The following is a 19,174-nucleotide window of genomic DNA, read 5'->3' on the forward strand; positions in this document are numbered from 1 at the left end:
CGGGTTTGTTCCCCTTGTGGATGCACGCAGAAGGGCGTGAGGGAGCCTTTCACCAGCAGTGAAGAGGGCAGAAGAAAGCAAGCGAGAGCGGGGCCTGAGCAAAGTGGAGTGGTGGGCATAGCTGGAGGAAATGTCCTTCACGGAGTGAGAACCAAGCGCATAACTACATCAACAGGGAGAGCAATACGAAAAGTATGTTAATGGGTAAGGAGAGGAAGGGAGGGAGTGATGACCAAAGTCATCAAAACACTAAACTTTTAAAATAAAGGAGGATTGAGAAGTAATGCAGGCCTTGTGAAGACAGCTGTTAGAAAACAGAGAAGGGAAAATGTGAATATATACAGATCATCTAGCCTACATGGTATGTATCAGCCTGGAAGGGTATACTGATAAACTTAATGAATCACTGATCATTATTTCTCAGAAATCAGTGAGAGCTGTGGAAGTGCCAGAGACAGGAGAGAGATGCAAAGGCAAAAGCCCCCTTTGAAGCTGGCTGCTCTGACTTAAAGAAATGTTAGAGGCAAATGGAGGAGAAAATCTTCAGGAATATAGGAAATAATGAATGGCGGTTGTGGGAGGCAGGTGACCATGTGCAGCTTCGCATGGCAGGAGTTTGGCAAAGTGAAGTCCTGAAAGAGAGAAACTGGAAGCTTTGGCTGTGATTCGTGGCTCTGTGATGTTCACCTGGCTCCTCTGAAGGGCAGTGCAGAGAAACTTTGGGGTTGGGAGGTCTGCAAGGCGCACTCCTTGTGTTTTGATGAGGAGGATATCCTGCAGAGCAGGCACACAGCACTCAGAACTAATAAGGTGTTCAAGCGGTAATTCTGTATATTACATAAAAAAGAATCCACATAACACTGTACCATTTGGGTATGTGTATTAATATAGGAAGAATAAAAAAAGAAGGGAGAATTCGAGTGACAAAGTAAATGCTAGAGGCTTGAAATTTATTTTAATTTCGTATTGTAGCTTCCCCATTTTTAATATGTTTGTGACATTGTTTCATATCAAAACATCTGGTTTTCACAGCAAGGGCTGGGTTTTCAGTTGTAGTCTTTATAAATAACCAGAGGGTCTGCCCTGAACCCCAGAACCTTTCCAGCTCAAACACTGCCAAAATGCACAGTGTTTTTTAGAGCATTTGAACTTTATCCAAGCTGGGGTTTTGACAAAATACTTTTACTGAGGACACTTCAAGGAATTCTGGTTATCTATAATTCATAATTAGATATGATCTGTGTTTAGATGGGAACGGCTGAAAACAGGTCTTTTTTGGTTGGGTGTGTTTTCAGCTGAATCAGTTTCCTGATCAGGACTGTTGTGACGTGAATTTTTTGTGCTCTTGCCCGACTGCTGCTCGCAAACAGTGGTGAGCGGGACCGCGAGAAACGGGGACGCCGCAACTGCCCCCCTAGTGTCTCCAAGCACCCTGTCCAAGTGAGCTGGCCGTGTGCTTACGAGTTTCGTTGCCGCCGTGTACAGCTGCTTTCAGGCTTCATCATGGTGATGAGTCAGGCCAGACAACAATTTCAGTTTGCTTGTCTCTTGCCTTTCGCTTTTGCAAGATATTGCCTTCTTGGGGGGAGGGGAAGAGCTGGGATTTTTCTTCCTTTTTGTCCGTTAATAAGGCTCTGAATGGCTGTAATTCAAATGCAACAAAACCTGCGTGATGTAGCAAATATAACAAAGGAAGAAATACCAGGAAAGCCAGATAGCTGAAAAATAAGAGCGGAAAAAGTAATAAAATGAGAATCAGATTGGAAAGCGAATAGAAAATACTTGGTGTGAGGACCGAGTGCTGAGGAGGAGAGGAGAGGCGCCGAGAGCTGGAGATTTTTAGCAGGTGCTGAGGCTGCTGCACACATCCTTTGCACAACAGCGAGTGGCGAAGCAGGGAGAATACAAAGAAGCGTGACTGACATAAGCACAGTCACCATGCCAATGAGCACGAGTGCCTGTATATATTAGCAGGCCGGAGGGGAGATGTGAATGCAACAGGAACGCAGGCTGCAGGGTGGGGGGAGCCATGAGTCCCACAGTACCCGGACATCCCGCTCCCGGCGGGGCCGGGCTGCGGCGCCGCTCTCGCCTCAGGCCCGTGGGCCCTGGCTGCCGGGGCTCCTGCTCCCTGCCCGTGTCTTTCTGATTTCTAAGATATGAGGACACAAGGGCAGAAATGCCCTCATTCTTCCTCTTCACGTGAGCGTCTGGGTGCCTTTCCCAGTTTTCCTGTGGTGTAGCTGTGTGCCTTTGGTGCGTTGTCATGCCGCGGCAGCGCCTGCAGAGCCTTAATCGCAGTGAGCACGCAGGTGGCCTAACACCAAGCATGATGCTGCCCATTGCTGCCTCGTGGCTGGGCCTCTCCTGGCACGCCGGCTTTCCCGCTCTAAGGATGAAGGGATACGCAGGTAACCAGGTGATACACATGGGTGTCTGCTGTGCTCTGCATGGGAGACCTCTGTGCTCCCTAAATCACATTGTTTCTTCTTAATCCTTCATTTATTGCTGTGAATTTTCATCCCGTGCCTCTGGTGTCTGCTGTCTTCTACAGACTTTGCTCTCACTTGCCAGGTGGGAGCCCATTTCTGTGCTAAGTGAGAGCGCCGTTTCTTCACTTTCCTCCAGTGGCAGAAGCCATTTGCCTATCGAGATTGTACCTCAGTTACTTCCATCTTTTTATTCAGTCCTTCTGCCTGCTTATGGACATCAGTGGTTGAGAAACATCTAACTCCTGATTTTCCTCCATTCAGGCTTCCAACCCTTTTGTTCCCACATAAAAGCTACTCTGCTCTCTTCACACACACATTAATGTAGTGCCTGGCGGCCCAAACAGATCTAACTTGTGTAAGTGTGAGGACTGGATAGTTTGATAGGTTTTCGGGGAAAAAAAAAGCAGTAACTTTGTACTCTTAAATATTTGTATGTCTTTTGGGGAATTTTCTGGCCTCAGTTACAAAAACCTGAAGATATCTTTGGCTAAATTTCCAGTTGTTCATTCCTTATGTTTCTGCAGATCTTTGTCATTCATTTCTCCATTTCCTTTTCCTCATGGAGGCATATTAGGAATCCTTGCAAGGATTTGGTTTCTACTGTGCAATGCCAAAAGTGGATATGTGATGGGATACTAGTATGATAGAAAATAGTGGAGAGGGAATTTAGTGGGCTGGAGGAGTTTTCTAAAGCCCTACTTTACATTTTACATTTTATAATTCTTAATGACAAATGATGTTTGTGAATATTCATGAAATTTTCCCTGGGTTAATGCCATAGCCTTTGCAGTTAAAAGGCTATTTTCACTGTTAATAACTACCTTGCAATTTATTTATATAGGTGTGTGTGATTTTTTTACATCAATAGCTTGCAAATTAGCATTGTAAGTGTTTTGAGAAGTTTTTTTTTCTTGGGGGGGTTGGGGTGAGGAAAGTGTGTTAGTAAAGTCTGTCGTGTTGTGTCTTGATTGAGACTGTGTAGCTCTTTAAAGCTTTGAGGTCTTTATGTCAGTATTTTTGGATGGCCTGAAAAGGTATCTCCATTCATCTTTTCTAAAGCGACAATTCAGCGTGTAACATGAAGAATTTGTTTGTTTTTTTGAGCGTGAAGAATTTGTCTGTCTCTCTCCCATTTATTCTGAGCGTTATTTTAGTGTTCTATCAATAATTACCTTTTTAGTGTTCTATCAGTAATTACCTTCCATCCTTTCCCCTAGCCAGTGTTCCATCTTCTGCTCCCTTTTTCCTGCCTGTGATTATATTTGGTCCCTTGCAGTCATTACGTCTTACTTTGCTGTGCTGAACTGGATGTGCCCTTTATCTGTCCATAAGCCTAATTTATTCAAATCATTTTAAATTTGCTTTCTCTGTACACCATTTTACACTTACGTGTTATCAGCAAAAAATTCCACTTTAAATGGCCCTGCAGGCCATTTATATAAAATTTGAAAAAAAGTGGGCATTGTACTGAAATTTGGGAGAATTGTCTTGCTGCCATCCCTCTAGTTACCCTGAACGGGCCCATTTTGCTGCCATCCACTTTCTTGTCCCTCAGATAATCTGAAGGCCTTTGCTGCTGCTCACTTTCCGTCCTGGCCTTGCTGTTGTGCAGAGCAGTCTCTCCACAGTGCGACACCAAACGAGTCTCCTCCATCTGGACCATTTCCGTCCGCCACTTCACTTTTCTCCCTCCATTCAGGAATGCACCAAAAGACCTTGAAGTGCAGTCAAAAGACTCGCTGCAAGTGCGGGCTGCCTCTCCTTCCCCAGACTGTGTGTTCCAGTGTGTTGCATAATCCTGTCCCGTATTAATGTTTTCCAATATCCGTTCTGTGGTTGCGGTTAGGATTACTGGGGAGTAGATTCTCCGTTGCTTAAAAAAAAAAAATAAAATAAAAAAGAGGGAAAAAAAGTAAAGCTGGAGCAGCAGCTCCCTTCTGGGCATCCCCCGCAAAAGCTGCCACCGGATGCCATCAAGCAGTACTACTAAAGGCTTTCCAATTTCCCTTGCTATTTCCTTCCCAATTCTGAGCTGCAGTTAATCTAAGTCTTGGGCCCTGTCAACTTTTAATAGTTCTAATTAACTAACTACCTGTCCAGATTGGATCATAAAGCCTTTTAACATTTCATTTTTCCCTGCAAGTAAATGTATCCCCATTTCCGGGATGTGACCTTCAGCTTCTTTTGTAAATACCCAGGCACAGAATTAATTCAGGCTTTATGCTGCATCACTCTCGTCTGTCACTGGCTCCTCAGTCGTAGCCTCTCGTGGCCCCACTCGTTCCATCCCTGGCTTTCAATATCGTGAATGAAAGATCGCTGTTGAATTTCTTCATGTCCTTGCTATTTCTTGAAAAGCATTTGCTGCTCCCGAGTTTCCTGCCAGCGTTTGTAATTGTTCAACTTTGAATGCAGTGTCATCCGCATACCTGCTAGGCACTGTGAGGAAAGCCAAGCCGTGCGATGGGCCCAAGCGGCAAGGACGGCTGGAACTGCAGATGTTGAGGTGGAAGTGGCTCTGCTGGTGCAGCGGCGTGTGGAGTGTGAGCAGAATCCGGCCTTGTACATGAAGGAGCTCCTGAATTCTCAGCGGCTTCTTAGCACAGCGCAGCTGCGGCGCTGCCTCGTGCGAGAGCTCCAGACAGTGTTCTGTAGGGCATGCGCCAGGAAGCCTGAAACGTGCCAGAACACTTCTGGGAGGAAAGAATGTGTTTCCCCAGGAAAAAAAATAATCATTTCTGACCTTGTTCTGAAATAAATTCCTCTTCTTCCTAGCAGGTTTGTATTCCTGTATGCCTGTGCTAGATTTTTTTGGCAACTCAGTACATATTTGTGTTTAATTGCACGTCTGTGCTTGATTTCCTGTATCCTGCTCAACCCAATTTTGAGATGAGTGTGAGTCCCGGCCTGATGAACTTTCTTCTTTTACACATGAAGATGTTCCCTTCAAAGAGCCATTTCAAGTGATCTCTGTTCAGTGCCCCACGGGAATTGCCTTGGGAGAGGTGTTCCTGGCGCACAAGTGGGGTGACTCCTGACGGCTGTGTGCCCCAGGAAGGCCCTCGAGAGGCAGCCGGCGCAGCAGCAGCCCCCGAACCGCTGCGAGTTGCTTGCTTGCTCTGCTAGACCATTAAGCAGCTCAAAGGAGGGCAGGGGTGGCTTAGAGTTACCCCGGCCTATCTGTGGGTTCTCTGCAGCCTGCGGGAGGGCCGGCGCAGAGCGCCCTGAGCCTGGAGCAGGGCTCGCAGCTGAAGCAGGGCTACGGGGACGTGGCCAAGGCATTCTGGGGGCCCCGGCTGTCACTTCAGCGGGCACACGGAGACATGGCGGTTTGCTGGGAGCTGCCTTGGCAATCTCTGTGCTATGCTTAGCTAGGGGCACGCGCCTTCTAGGTGAAGCAGCAAATCTGGCTGCACAAGCTGTTTTAGCTTAGTAGTCACTATTCCTTTGACTTTTTTTCCTTTTATTTTATTTATTTATTTTTTACCTTAATGTCCTTAATCATATTCTCTGTGTTGCTTAATACCACATCTGGCATTCTTCCCTTCCCTGTCGGTTTATGTACACATTGAATTAGAAAGCAGTCCTGTACCAGATCAAGCTTTGCTTCCTCCGCTTAATGTAATCCACTCTGAGGTCTAGATAATTAAACTCTCCCACTATCGCCGCTGTGGTCTTTTGCTTGTTTTCCTTTCTATATGCTCTGCTTCATACCTCCTTCCAGGTCAGGCTGTGCATAACATGTTCCTTTTAGTACCTCTCAGTGCAGCTGTAATCCATATAACTGTTCTGCAACCTGGTTTATTCCAGACTTCATTTTTCAAGATGGGCCAGAATCTCCTGGTCAGATATATGGCTTACGATTCTGTTCTTTTCTTGCCTGTTTCTTTGAAGCAACCATTGGGATATGGGGTTTGTGCAAAAGCTAGAGCCTGGATCGGATGCAGTGAGCACCAACACGGTGTGTGGAGAATGATGTGTACCCTGTAGTGCCCACCTGTGTGGAACTGTCCCTTGATCTATCTTAAGCCCTGGTAAATGCCAGTCTCATAATATTTCCTAAGGACATTTAGAACAATCTGTTAGGATGGGCGCCTGCAGTCAGAGTGCTCCAGGAGTGAAAAGGGAAGGGAGGGGAAAACAGGATTGTATTGCTGCTGCGTTTTGCACAAAGCAGGTCTAGGCAAGGCTTTCTCTCTTAATGTATATTTGAAATTGTTCCATTTTTTTTTCGAAACAGAAATAAGAATAATAAGATGTTACACTACTCTTCACAGTTGTTTTCCCAGCAAAGCTTTTTCGGTTGGTAAAAGCTTAAATAATGTAAAGCTTGATGTCACTGGAGGGAAAGAAAGTTCCTGAGCCTCCTTGTCATATTTTATAGTGGAAATACCACTAAGCAGAGTTAAAGATTTAAATATGTTTGTCTGTCTGAGGGCCAAACTTGTTTCTAAGTTATTTTGAAAGAGAAGTGTAGAAATTCTGGATTCAGTTGTTTTTAGTTTTGCTGTCTGTAAATAAGTCACTAAGCCATCCAATCTTTTTTAGTGACTACAGGTTACTGAATGATGGTATTTATTTATATTGAAGTGGCAAGCATTACGTGGTTGTACTTGCACATAGCACTTGCTCCTTTCTCATGGGGGAAGCCACACCGCTTCATCAATAATTTGGCTTTACAAAGGTGACTAAGAGCATGCACAAGTAGCAGCAGTGTTTTGCCTCAAGAACTGATTTTAGAAGCCAAAATAACAAGCAAAATTCCTTGAGATTTGAGCAGACTGATTTTGGTCAGGGCTAGTGAGAGAAAGAAATACTCTGCATGTATGTATGTATATATATAGATACACATATATATAGGTGACTCAAACTGGATGCTTGTGTAGATGTGGTAACCACTCGACTAACTCCCCATTCTCCTATTCCAGGTTGTCACCACTGCAACCAGAAGGACACATGAGATCCCAAATGTCATCTGCTTTTCAGCTCCTCACTGACACTGGAGGAATCAGCTCTTTCACAGCTAAGGGGCCATCTCAAGGTGTCCTCTGTGTTCTCCTTCCCCACCAGCAGAAAATCAAATCATGGACTGGATCCTTCACCCCTTTACAGGCTGCAGAACAGAACGAGCTGCCACAGCGCCCTTATCTCCAAGAGCAGGTAAGTGACTCTAGCTGTTACAGTGCTCTAACCTCCCGGGAGGCTGACAAGTGGAGCTGTGTCCCTGAGGCCTGAGCATATAATTTGCAACATGCAATTTGTATCACATCATACCCAGCGAGAGCTCCGATTTCTGGAGTACCTGAAATATATCCACAAATAGATCACGTGATGTCAAAAGTGAAATGGAAGCTGATAGTAATTGTGGACTATATAATTAGAAAGCAAGAATCAAAATGTCTGACTAATGGCAACACCTGGAATACCTGCAAAATACACTAATCAAAGGACAACTCAAAAACCAGGGAAGCCTGTATACAGCTGCTGCTGCCCCTTAAACCGTTCAAAATGTTCCAAATTCTACTGCGATCACTCTTCTGCTGGTGCAAATGGGGTAAGCCTTACACAAATAACAACTTTTTTTTTTTTTTTTTTCAGGAAGACCATATCTATGAGGCTTAAAAACTAACGTACAAAGTTGCACACAATCAGTTTCTCTAAATTTAGACTCCTGCCTGTTAAATCATGGTCATGGTAAATCCAAGCCTAAAGGATGCTTGGTGTTTTGGAAACTGAAACTCTCTCAGAAGTATAGGGGAGGAGGAGGAGGGAGAAGCTGCTTTAGGGCCATGTGAAAACAAGGCCTTTCTTCTTTCCTTTTAAATATTTCTGCTGTGCTCTGATTGAACATAAGATGAAAAGCCACTGTCTTGAGATTTGACAAAAACAAAGGATTTCTCTTTTCACCGCTACATTGCAAGGTTCTGCGCTGAATGAAAGGTAGTCCCTTCTAAACCCCTCAGATCTGTGGGTGAGGTTTGGGGGGAAGGCAATTGCTTGCATTATGGAAATCTATTATCAATAGGATGTGGCGTCTCAAGAGTAATTGATGCGGTCGAGAATATCAGCTCCCTATTTTTTTAACTATTTTGTAATATGTATTGGGTGAAATACTTAAGGAATGAGGTGCATTTTTGGTTTTAATTGTAATGCAATGGCATAGAAAGGTGGTGGTGTGTTTTGACCAGCGTGCAGTGAGCTGACGTGGTGTGGGAAGGGGGCAGTAACGATGTCAACAGGAGCAGTGGGCTCTTTCTGCCTTGGGTCCTGTATTACTTTTTAGCTGATATTTCTCTCCATTATTTGGATTGTGAAAAACACCCCTAGCATCCATTAGAGCTTGTCATGACAATTGTCTGAAAAAAAATCCAGAAAACATTTTTCTGTCAAAACACAGCTTTTACAAAAATACCAGATATTTCATGGAAATGTGTTGATTTTGATGCAGATTGCTCTGGGAAAATTTCTCAGGGCCAGGTTGGAATTTTTAGGGAAGAATGAGGAGGAGAATAAGTAATTGCCTGGAAAACAGTGTAACCGCTTGAGGTGCTTGAGACCGTATGTGCTGCGCAACCAGGACGTCCACCACCTGCCTCTCTCCATTTCTCTTTTTGTCGCTCTTGTCAGAGATGTTCTTTGGGATGGTTCATTTTAATGTGACCCAAACAGTGACGCTGACAGGCCAACGGTTAGGCCTGGATATCCAAGGCAGGGTACAGAGACTGGACTCCCAGTAGGGGTAAAAGCAGGAAAACTAGTTAAAATTCAACTCCTCTACTTGTAAGCAAGCAGTTTGACCGCCTGGCTATTAGCAACCCAGTGGTGGATATGCTCAAATCTCCCTTTTATCTTTTTGCACTTTGTAAGACATTTCAATTCTATTCAACAGTGGCACAAAAATCAACTCAGAAACTGGGTTTTCACTCCTCTCTGTGAAATGGAAGTGTTATTTTCTTGCCATTACTTCTCAAATACTTCAGCCACCAGGTAAAAACAAAATGAGGCACTTTGTACTCCAGTAGATGCTACAGCTGGTCATGCATAGTTTATATATGCATAGTTTATGCAAGGTCTATATATAGACCTTGTTGAGGTCAGGATGGAGCCTTTATGTGTTTGGGTGAAGAGAGGAAGAAATTAGGCCCCCCAAGGAGGATTTGCACTTTTCACCAGAGGCCATGACCTCCTCCCGTCCCTTCATGCTGTTTGCTCTTTGACAGACCTGGGGAGAGGGGAGCAGGCCAGCTGTAAGAGGTGCTCCACGGGCAGCACGTGTGGGAACTGCGGCTCCTGCTTTTCCCCTCCCTCCTGCCTTAGGCCCCTTCATGGCCAATTGCCTCATATCCCGCAGGAAGCAATGCTGGGGGAGTCAGGTATCACTGACATCTTTGTGATAAACCACTTAAACAGCAAATCAAAGACTCACCTTTAGACATTGCCATTGAAGCTGTTTTCAAAGAAAAATATGAAGAGGCAAACTCTGCTCTCCCTGATAGGAGTATAAATCTGGAGCAACTCCACTAAAGCGAAGAGCTAAAACCAAAAAAGGGCCTTGAAATTTGAGCTGCTGGTTCAAACAAACAACAGTCAACAAAGGGGCTGATTTCTCATTGAGAAAAGCCAGGTCAACACCAAAGGTGCATTTTAATTTGCTAAATTCATTTACAATTTGACTGTAGTGAGGCAAGGTGACCCCCTTACGCATCGACTTTAGTCAATCTGAGATATTCTTAAAATGATTTAAAATCCTCTCAAAGGCGTGCGTTGCGCTACCTGCAGAAGGGAGCAGCAACTGGGATATATTAGCACTGCAGTGCCGGGCTGCGATGCAGCTACGGTGGGTGCTGAATAAGCAGAGAATCGGGATACTCTTTGTCCCAGATACTTCTCCACGTGCAGGTGAGCCCTATAGCATTCAGGCATCAGTTCCAATGGCAGGGGTTGCGGGAGATCCACATCGTTCCCTGTTCATGTCTTGCAACATCCAGACCTCCCCAGTGCCTTGTCTTGGAAAGCTTACCCATCCCAGACACATTTCCACACATCCCCATCCCAGGCTGAGTGTCAGGCTGGACGCAGAGCTGTTCAGCCGATCCACGTCGGAAGCGGAGGGAAATGTTTGCACAGGCAAGTTGTTTGAATGGGTTCAGGCTGGAAACGTCACTTGCGCTATGGGTGAATTAGTATGCGGGTTTGTTACCGTATCTCCATACAACAGATACGACCCAGTTTGGGTGATAATATAAGAGAGAGATTTTTTTTTAATCTACAAAAATGATTTCTCTGGAGCAACTGTATGAATTTGTACACAGTGATCTAAGGCTTCTATTTCTGCAAAATAAGAAAAAGATTTATATGATTAATGTATTCAAAGTGAAAATCTCTAATAATCTATTATTATATCATTAAGAATATTTTAAACTGTTTTTAATATTTTATGAAAGACTCGCTTGTGAAGGCAGTAGCTTCCTACCAAATGGAATAAAAAGCATTTCAAATGCATGAAAAACTAGTATACCAAATTTCAGGCTATAAATAAGGCAATTGTAAAATGTAAATGCTTAGAAACACTAGCAAAAATCATCCAACAAAGCAAGGATCAGAAATTTATGCCCTCGTTACTGGTAATTACAATCACATTCTTTACTGAACTATATTCCCAGCCAACACATAAAAGTGTCCTTATGCATTACTTGCTTAGAACTAAGTCACCCTTAACACACATGTGCCAGCAAGCGAATCTGTAGCTATGTGGCCATGTTAGCACATGGAGCTCTGCATGCCCTGCTGTAAATGTATCTGTCTACCTTTTAAGCAAAGTAGCTGAAAGCCCCTCAGGGTGTTCTTCCGAAATGTAAATTCACTGACTTGGAGACCTCAGCATAAAATCGCGGCTTTTAGTGGATGGCAGTTTAACACTCGCCTTTCCTTAGGAAAGTGAGGAAAAGGAAATGCAACCCCATGCTTGGTTTTATGCCTATTCAGCATTCGTCTTTTTTGTCTTCCTCTTTTTTCATAAAATAAAAGCATTTTAGGCATCTGTAAAAGTTGCCCTTTTTTCCAGAAATAAATAATACATTTTTAATGCCATTGTGACAGATCAATCTCGGGATGTCGATAATTCATATATGATATTCATACTATTTAAGTTAGGAAGGAATAATGAGGAAGGATGAGCCTGGCTTCTTTTGGGTTCAGCCCTTCCTGCTAAGACTATCTGTAAGTCAAAAAAGAGGGGTGGAGGGCAGGCATCCTCACATCTAGGTGCCTAAATGGTGGTATTTTGGCAAGGATTTTGGCAGCACTGTGTGGCGTTTCCTTTCCGTGGCACAGCCCCTTGGTTAATGTGACTGTCAAGTTCAAATACCAGTGAAGCCAGACACGGAGAGCTGCCCTGCTCAGCAGAGTGGCAAGCCGCCCTCTGCACTGGGGCTGCCGGGGCTCCCGGTAAGCAGCACCAGGCCAGCTCTGATGTGGGCTGGCTGCCTCACACTACCTGAGCAGTTCTAAGGCTGTTAGACCGTGGTCGTTAAGCAAGAGTAAAACACAGGTGTCCTTGGGGACGAGGCCTTACTGCCTGGAAATAGGATCTTGACTTGGAAAGACTGTGGGATTGCTGTACCATGGGCATCTTTTTTTCTGGTCTCAAGTTAAGACATTTCTAACATTACCACATACTGTTGCTGTTCTTTGAGTTGGATTCTTTCTCTTTATTGTGAATCAGCAGCCATTTGAGTTTTAAATTATCTTGTAGTAAAGTTGTGTTCTTAACAGGGCAACAAGCTCAGCGCATGTTATGTGAGATGATTAGGAAGAAGATACTACCTGCCTCAGAGCTCTCAGATGAGTTGAGGTCCTCAATATTGTTCACCAAGTTTTAGATGCTCTCTATTTGGTAAACTGGGCATCTAAGACAAATGACAGGACCTAGAAGTTTCACTCTTTCTAAGCACTTTGAAAAGGAGTCATGCAGAATATTGAGCATATTTAAAGATCTCTGCATGCCTTTCTCAGGTGAATAGACCCATTGTCCTAACAGTGTTGTTCAACTTTTTTTTTTCAGTTTGAACATATCTAAAAGCTCTCCAGTGGAGGGGTGGACTCCCTGGGTAGCAAGTTTAAGTTTACTTAGAAAATACTTCCCTTTCTCAGCTACTTTCTTCATCCTGTTGGAAGTAGTTCATGAAAAAAAACCCAAAACACCAGTTTTAATGCATTTCAATAAGATGATTCTCTCTGGAATCTTTGAAGGGCAATGCTAGAACAACCTTGAGTTTTGAGACACCGTTATATTTCATGTAAAATGTCTTCATGGTTTCATGTATTTGTCACTAATAATGTAAACAGATCAGCTTTCTTCCATTTACAAGCTAAAATGCTGCTGCTCCCTGGCCAGTTCTCCAAGTTTGGCTGTGCGCTCTGGGGTCACCTCTCTTTCTTTTCATCCATTTCATTACTTTTGATTGTTTGCTTGTTTTAAGATGAATTATTTTACCTCATAGACTTCTCGGTTAGCACGGGTTACATCCTGCTATAGGTACTGTACAGACACAGCGTAAGAAATACTGAATGCTCTCCTAAGAAGCAAAGGAGCTGGTGGGGACGCGGTAAAGCAGGGCTTCAGGTCAGCGGTGCTGGTGGGCTCTGGCTGGCAGGGCTGAGTGAGTGATGTAGTGCACAGCTCCACCGGCAGTGCCCAAGCTGGAAACACTGACTGGGGTATGGATGAGAGCAGAGTGCACACCTTCCTCCCTGTGTCCCGTTGGCAGGGGTGTGGAGGGACAACTTCACCAACCTTAGAGGTCTGCTCACCCCAACACTAGAGGAAAGCCACTCTCGTTACCCGGCGTGTCCGTCCTCGTGCATGGCAAAGGCTGCATTTCTCTGGGACAGCGTGATCTGTTGGGCACAACTGCTTCCTCGGCCCAAGCAACCCTTACAGAAATTTGCTTCCCTGTCCCATGAATACATGCAAGAAGGAAGGTGCTGGTTTTTACACAGTCCTATTTCAGATTAGAGCTGGATGATACAGGCACGAGATACATCATTAACTCGGGGCATCTGTTAATGCCCGTTATCAGTGAACAGCTATGGGCTTCCTCTTGTTTCACCATCACACAACCATGCATGGAGTTTGCTAACTGCTGTTTGCTTCCAAATACTGCATGTTGTTCACTCATTAATTACTGCTACAGTTTGCGGGAATTGCTCTGTAATTGATTGGCCTTTAAAACACTCTGCTGTATCTTTCTCACATTTGGGAAGTACTACTCAGCCTCCTTATTTTTCATACAAGTTTTTCCTACAAGCTTTGCCAGAGCTCTTTGAACATGTCATCTTGGCAGATAGAAACATGGCTTAGGAATGGCTACAAGAAATGAGGTAGTGCAAAAAGTTTTAGAAGCAAAGAAACAGCCACTGTTAAATGTATAATCAGTGTGGCGTTCCTACATCACGAAATCCTGCCCAGCAACTATAAACCAGGCTATACTGTAAAAAGGTTGGATGCAGCTTACTTAATAATTTAGGTAGCAATTCAGGAATTGGTTCCGCTCTTAGAAAGATGGATTTATCTGACGCCATTTGAACAATGCGATTGACATAATGTCATTAATAATAACTTATATAAACTTCCACTAGCATAGTTCCAAAAGTATAACATCAGGTGTGGAAATGAATCCACCAGTTGTGGATATGAATTCACCACTTCAGGCACCTGTGCCAGCTATGTTATGAATCCAGTCCTCCACACTGCTTCTGGTGAGTCCCTTAGGATCTGCAGGGATTCAGCACCTCAAATGACTGGGACAACCCCTATTAGGGAAGAAGTATTTTCTCTTCACAATTGCAGAGAGGGGGGGACAAACAGAAATGTAGTTATTTATGTGGTATACAGGTCTGTATGTTCTCTAATGATTGCAAATTTTAGGAATGATGCTAAGCCTCCCCTGAAAAAAGCATCACAAATAGTAAACAGTGCAATCCACAGGGCTGGATTGTCAAGAGTTGATCTCTTAGTGACACTCCAGGCAGCACTTGATGTGCAGGGCTCCTGGAAAATCTTGACATTTATTTTGGTGCTTAAACGGGAGCAGAACTCTTTGGAAAATCTCATGCCAGCTGCAGGCAAGTGCAGGGCCTTTGGGAAATTCCAGCCAATAGCTGGATTGTAGAGCAAGAGATCATGCAATAGGCTTGGAGTAAAGCAGTATTATGTACTGTTAATCCACACCCACCACCCAGCCCAAATAAATAAAATAACAGCTCTTAGTGTGTTACACTAATGCAAAACCCCAAATAATACCAGGGATGTTCTTGCGTGAGTCTGAAAGCCTGTGTCGTTGAGGTCGTGAACGGTGACATTCAGGGCATGCTGAGTGTTTTGAGAAAGAGGCATTGGAGACAGAAAAGGAGGCAGGGCAGGAAAAGCATCTTACGGGTGAGGGGATGGAGTTTTCCAAAGCTTCTCTCATTTGGGCTCTTGTTCCAAGAGGCACAAGCATTCTGGGAGGCCCAGGCGTTGCTTGGATGCCACCCTGTGCCACGTGCTCTAGGTGTCCCTGCTGGAGCAGGGGAGTTGGACTAGATGATCTCTAGAGGTCCCTTCCAACCTCAACCATTCTGGGATTCTGGGATTCTGTATCAGGGCACGTACAGTCCCTCTACTTGGGCCAGTGAGAGGTGTTTGGATTCCTAGGCACTGCTGGCTCAGTGGGGACTGGCCTCTGTCTGGGAAGAGAGAAGAGATTGGTTTCGGTGGCGTGATTTAGTAGTAACTGCAGCTTGATGGTTTGAGTGCCCTGGGAGGAGCTGAAGATAGATATGTATGCACTGAAACAAAGGCATGACAACAGCTAGCACGTCACCTGGTTTCTGGACACGTATCAAAACCAAATGACTCACTTGACTGTGAAGCTGGCCTTCCTGAGTAAAAAGTGAGACACATCACGCAGTTAAATGCAGCAAAAGTTGTACAATTGCATGTTCAGCTCCTGTAAATACGGTAGCGTACTTTGATCACCAGGGCTGCCAGGCCAGCTTCCTCTTTTTAGATGCTTTTTGATGAATCTGCAGTGGTTGAGGTGAGTTGATGAGCATTACACTGAAGTAAAACTACTGGCAAAAGCAGATCATGGACCATCTAAGATGAAGAGCATTAAGAATTAAGCTTGGTGGCAGTATTTAATAAAAGAAATATACAAGGCCCTAACTTTTCTGAAAGGACTGCTAATGTTAGGGAGTTTCGGACGTGACTCTGAGGAAAGTATGAATATCAACTTAGATTAAATAACTGAAAGGTGAAGGAAGCTAGTGTTGGATTAAATGTGAAAATGGTTGAACTGTAGGGTTAACCTGGAAGTTAATCCAAATTTTTGCATAGTAACAGAAATATTGCCAGCTATTTGATGAATGTATCGTTATATATGAACATCTTTATTTAGAAACCGATGGCCAACAGTGCTGCAGAGCACAGGAGCGAACACAGAAAGGTAGAAGGAATGCAGAACCCCCAGACCCATATTGATACTGTGGCAGCAAATGCAGCAATGCTATCAAGACTGTAGAAAGGCTTTCTAGCTCCAATACAAATTCCCAAATTGTTTTGGCACTGAACCCAGTATTGCTCAAACAGATGCACAGGATGAATCTGAGCATGAGGGGAACACAAATGTTTCAGCTTTTGCTGAAACATGGAAGCTCTATCCTTAGTACTAAACAGCAGAAACGTAGTTTGGGGAGACATCAGAAAAAGAGGCAAGTGTTATCAGGTGGGAAAATGAGGTCAAAGTAAAAGAAATGTACTTTCTTCTAATGCTTAAGGAGGCATAACCAAAGCTGAGTTTCAAACTGGCAGAAAAAATCGAGAGAGATAAAATGATGCAGGAATCTGACCGAGACTGCAGCTAAATCAAAGACGTAGGAGTTAATGATCTACCCTGAGGTATAGCACACATGGCATAGTTTAGGTGGCCCAGCAGAAGCAGCAAATCAAGCTTATTGAGAGCTTTTGAATCAGGAAGAATGAAAAGGAGAGGGAAAATAAAAGATGGCAGATTTATCACAGAGGAAGAAAAGTTTATAGTAAATGGGAAAGAAGTTATAAGGCAAAACAAGCAGGTAGGATTAGCTGGATGCCCTGTTTTCTTCCTGCGCAGCATGACTGAACACTGTTATATGGAGAGAGTAACAGGGCTTTTCAGGATGAATTTTAATGTCATAGCAAAATAGGCTTCTCCCTCAAAAGCCCCGTATCTGTAACCCCCAGCACCAAACAGGTACTGGGAAGACTGAGTTAGACCAGCCAATATATTGCACTTTCCAGGTATAGACATGTAAAACAAGAGCTTTATATGTCTAAGCATCTGCTATGGCTGGGCTAAATGGTACCTAAACCCATGCAATTAATGTTACTCAGTCCTCCCTATCCTTAATCTTCCACATGTGTATGACACTTAAGGATAAAGATGAGTTTAGGTTGAATGGGGAAGCAATCCATTCTCTTCAGTGATGTCTGCTCGCGCTGTTAGAGCGTGCACAGATGATACCATATTCTATTTGATCTAGCTGACTTCCTCACAAGTGTTTTAAAGGATGGTCATAGTCAGTGGGGGGAAACATCAAACAAGAAGCTTTAGCCAGGATGAGAGTACAACTGAACATCCCAGGTTAAATTTGTTGATGCTTTTACAAATTATAGGAGCTGAATCATATATTCCTTTTCCCTAACCCCCAAATCAGACAATACACAACTGAGAACTGGGGGAACAGTCCTTTCAAAACAGAAAAAAAAAACAAAACAAAAAAAATTTTTCACTGGATTCATATTCATATACATATATGAATATATATATGTGTGTGTATATATATATGTATATTCTGTGCTCTATAAAGCCATGTATCTACTTTTTCTTGGGTCATAACCAGCAACAACCAGAAGGAGACAGATCTCTTCCTAATGAAATGTAGGCATTATACTATCTGCCTTTTATTGCTGTTATTGAGCCCTGCTTGCTAGATCTATTTCAGAGCCTATACGATAAATTATCTGGGGTAAAAAGCACTGGAGGTATGAAAAGCTGTTAAAGACATACATGTACATGCAGATCTTCGTGTATTCTAAGGCTCTTCCTAACAATTAAGAAAAAAACAAAAAGCTCTTAAAAGATATACTCGGGATACAAAAATGATCTCCAGAAATCCCTCATTGGGAAATCTGTGATAGTACTTCTAATGGCAATTCCTCTTCCAAGACAAGAACTTGAGATGTTAGAAACTTGATTGCCTTTGACTTAAATATTTTTAAACTTTCCAGCAGTGCAAGAAGTGCCGTTCTTTCCCTTACATAGTACACATAGAGTATGGGGCCCTTTCATTCAGAGACATGTGAATACTTATCCTTAATGAGGAGAGAGCAGGTGGGAGCTTTAAGTCTTTTGTGCCTTTGCCCCAGATAAAAGGGGAAGAGTGGATTAAAGACACCTTGGTATCCTGGATCCAGCAGAGGGGGGTTCCTAGAAGCTCAGCAGAGGACAGCTGTGAGGTGCCCTCTGCCCTACTGCAAGTATTGGCAGGGATAGGGTTTGGGGTGGCTTGGAAAGGGAAGGGGCCTAGGTCTGGAGGAGTAACCTTGGGGTGTTTGTTACGACTGCAGGACTTCCTTAACACCGTACTTGGATACTAAACGTATCTTTTTAATTCAGTAAGCGGAAACAGAGCGCATAGCAAGGAGAAACAAATGTTGGAAATGTAATTCTGTAAACTCTGGCTTGATTCATGTACTATTGATGATGCAGTATAATAGATTTTATGATACATTAATGAATACTGAGGCAAAAAAAAAGAGTAGTATAAAAGCTAGAGAGAAAATAAATAGTTAACAGAGAAAAATCTACTGAACCAGAGGGAAGTCTTAAAATAGAGAAAAATGCTTCTTCTGGAACATGACTGGTTTCTCTGACCAACATATAATTCTGCCTTTTCTCTCTTTTATCCCCTTTCTCTCTCTTTAATGTTGTTGATGGAGACTATAGGTAGAATATAGATAGAATTTTACACAAATATAAATTTTATATGATAGGAAAAGGTGTGACCTTCATACTCCTTTCAGGGTATGAAAACATACCTTAAAGGTCTCCTTAAAGATCTATTTCTTTTACACACTCTACAGGTCTGCCATGACTCCATTGTTTTATGGTCACAGCATGGCATGAACAGGAGAGTCGATTGTTCCCGTTTCTTTGAACTTTTTCTTTTCTCTACAGTCTGCGGAGAATTTGACAGTAGTGGGTTTTTGCAGCCGAGATTGGAGACGGAACGGAGATGGAACAATGGGGGACGCAACAAAAAGCTAATTCTAAAACTGACTTTAATGAAGAGAAAGGCTAAAAAGCTCTAGTCATTAAAGTCAAAATATTAAGAAGCATTCCCAGAGGATACATTTAATTTCTGATTCAGAGGAAGACTAATGTACCATTTAACCTAGGAGTTTACGTGAGTCGTAAATGATACACAGTAGGAACTCTCTCCAAAGAGATGCAAAGCTCTAAAACTTGCAGCATGAATTGAATGGTACATGAAGACATTTATATTTTTGAGGTAAACATATTATTGGTGTTCTCTCTACCTTGCTTTTAAAGATACAAAATCAGTACTCATTTTAGGCGACTGTTTATGCACTCAGA

At 43.3% G+C, this 19,174-nt stretch overlaps 1 protein-coding gene across 1 annotated transcript in view; it reads left to right on the forward strand.

Annotated features, from left to right (window-relative positions):
• The first annotated feature begins 9,262 nt into the window (after positions 1–9,262).
• CXXC4 (CXXC finger protein 4) overlaps positions 9,263–19,174 on the forward strand; it is a 37,700-nt gene continuing 27,788 nt past the window's right edge. Inside the window, exon 1 of the mRNA XM_088523987.1 lies at positions 9,263–9,314. The gene's annotated coding sequence lies outside the window, so the exon portion shown is untranslated. The remainder of the gene's footprint in view (positions 9,315–19,174) is intronic.

Source organism: Tinamus guttatus, unplaced genomic scaffold (assembly GCF_059628265.1).
Source record: "Tinamus guttatus ecotype Peru unplaced genomic scaffold, ASM5962826v1 Tinamus_guttatus_pri_ptg000202l, whole genome shotgun sequence".
Classification (NCBI taxonomy): domain Eukaryota; kingdom Metazoa; phylum Chordata; class Aves; order Tinamiformes; family Tinamidae; genus Tinamus; species Tinamus guttatus.